This window comes from Hetaerina americana, unplaced genomic scaffold (genome assembly GCF_022747635.1).
Source record: "Hetaerina americana unplaced genomic scaffold, ioHetAmer1.1.p SCAF_1072, whole genome shotgun sequence".
Lineage (NCBI taxonomy): Eukaryota > Metazoa > Arthropoda > Insecta > Odonata > Calopterygidae > Hetaerina > Hetaerina americana.
The window spans coordinates 27,501-30,000 of NW_027286151.1; the positions used below are offsets into that span (position 1 = coordinate 27,501).

The 2,500-nt window shown below is 48.7% G+C and overlaps 1 non-coding gene across 1 annotated transcript in view; it reads right to left on the reverse strand.

The window, feature by feature from the left end:
• The window catches only part of LOC139700726 (small subunit ribosomal RNA), a 1,865-nt gene extending 290 nt beyond the window's left edge, over positions 1-1,575 (reverse strand). Inside the window, exon 1 of the ribosomal RNA XR_011703859.1 lies at positions 1-1,575. This exon is cut by the window's left edge and continues 290 nt beyond it. This is a non-coding gene — a ribosomal RNA (small subunit ribosomal RNA).
• Between the last annotated feature and the right edge of the window lie 925 nt (positions 1,576-2,500).

The window sequence follows — 2,500 nt, forward strand, 5'->3', positions numbered from 1 at the left end:
AGCGGGTTACCCGGGCCTTTCGGCCAGGGAGGACACGCTGATTCCTTCAGTGTAGCGCGCGTGCGGCCCAGAACATCTAAGGGCATCACAGACCTGTTATTGCTCAATCTCGTGCGGCTAGGAGCCGCCTGTCCCTCTAAGAAGATAGCTACGTCGGAAGCATAATAGATTCCGACGCCTAGTTAGCAGGCCAGAGTCTCGTTCGTTATCGGAATTAACCAGACAAATCGCTCCACCAACTAAGAACGGCCATGCACCACCACCCACCGAATCAAGAAAGAGCTCTTATTCTGTCAATCCTACCGGTGTCTGGGCCTGGTGAGGTTTCCCGTGTTGAGTCAAATTAAGCCGCAGGCTCCACTCCTGGTGGTGCCCTTCCGTCAATTCCTTTAAGTTTGAGCTTTGCAACCATACTTCCCCCGGAACCCAAGAGCTTTGGTTTCCCGGAAGCTGCCCGCCGAGTCATAGAAGGAACTTCGGCGGATGGCTAGCTGGCATCGTTTATGGTTAGAACTAGGGCGGTATCTGATCGCCTTCGAACCTCTAACTTTCGTTCTTGATCAACGAAAACGTTCTTGGCAAATGCTTTCGCATCGGTTCGTCTTGCGACGATCCAAGAATTTCACCTCTAACGTCGCAATACGAATGCCCCCGTCCGTCCCTATTAATCATTACCTCGAGTTCTGAAAACCAACAAAATGGAACCGAGGTCCTATTCCATTATTCCATGCACACAGTATTCAGGCGACCAACGGCCTGCTTTGAGCACTCTAATTTGTTCAAAGTAAACGTGCCGGCCCACCAAGGCACTCGGTGAAGAGGACCAAAGAAGGATAACGGAGCCTCGCGGACCCCACCGGCAGGACGTCCGGACCGGCCAGTTGAGCACCGACAAGCGGCGAACCGACCGTCCGAGACACACCTCCGACTACGAGCTTTTTAACCGCAACAACTTTAATATACGCTATTGGAGCTGGAATTACCGCGGCTGCTGGCACCAGACTTGCCCTCCAATAGATCCTCGTTAAAGGATTTAAAGTGTTCTCATTCCGATTACGGGGCCTCGGATGAGTCCCGTATCGTTATTTTTCGTCACTACCTCCCCGTTCCGGGAGTGGGTAATTTGCGCGCCTGCTGCCTTCCTTGGATGTGGTAGCCGTTTCTCAGGCTCCCTCTCCGGGATCGAACCCTGATTCCCCGTCACCCGTTACAACCATGGTAGGCGCAGAACCTACCATCGAAAGTTGATAAGGCAGACATTTGAAAGATGCGTCGCCGGCGCTCAGACCGTGCGATCAGCCAAAAGTTATTCAGAGTCACCAAGGCAACGGACGGAAGACCGACCGATTGGTTTTGTTCTAATAAAAGCACCCCTTCCATCACTGGTCGAGGCACGAGTTTCATGTATTAGCTCTAGAATTACCACAGTTATCCATGTAAGTGTGGGTAAGATCCAAGGAACCATAACTGATTTAATGAGCCATTCGCGGTTTCGCCTTAAAGCGGTTAGTACTGAGACATGCATGGCTTAATCTTTGAGACAAGCATATGACTACTGGCAGGATCAACCAGGGAGCTTGCATGGGCTATGTTCCCGGCGGAATCACCCACCGGGACCACGCTTAGCTCGATTTTCTCGCGAGGAGAACGTTCAATTTTCACCGACTCCGAGCCCACTCGACACCGGGAATCGACCGGGGGTTTCCCGGCAACCCGCATGGCGTCGGTATTTGCCCGAAAATTTATACTTTCGTGTTCCAAATCCAAAAGGGACTAGGTAGAGGTGGGCGAGATCCGAAGAGACCGAGAACCAACCCCGAATCACTTCCTCGCCATTTGCTGACCGGTTGGACTCGCCAATGCGATACTCCACATATAAGTCAAAATCATTTTGGGATCCCCTTGGACATTGCTCAGAATGGCGCAATCGCCGGTGTTTTTCGGAGATTCTGGGCAAAAAGACTGGTCCAAAACGCCGATTTTTTGCGGGACTTAGAAAATTTTCGACCATTTTCCAAAGATTACGTTCTCTCTGCATGTCCTTCCCAGTTTACCCTTACTTCTTACTTTATTATTATTAATCGGCACTTAGAAAATTTTTCCAAGTAATTTATTCGTTTTCAGCGAATAATTTGCGCATTAAATTCGCTTCACTTGCGGATTTTTTCCCGGAAGAATTGCAAAAATCGTTACATCAGTTACAAACCAAGTCAACCTTTCAACATATATATATCGTTACTTAACACTTAATTCATTTTCCTCGACATTATAAGCCAGGCATGGAAATATCCCCTTCCCTCGCCCATATTTCGCAATATCCAAAAAAAAAGCAATTTTTAATCGTTTGTTTGGACTTGTACGTTCCCTTCATTGCCTTTATTTAATAAAAAGGTAGTGATATCCTCATGGAAACGGCTTTCATGTAAAGGAATAATAGCCGTTCTTATTATTGACCGTGTTAGTCACCGTGGACAGATGGGATTCGCTCCGGATAAGTCGG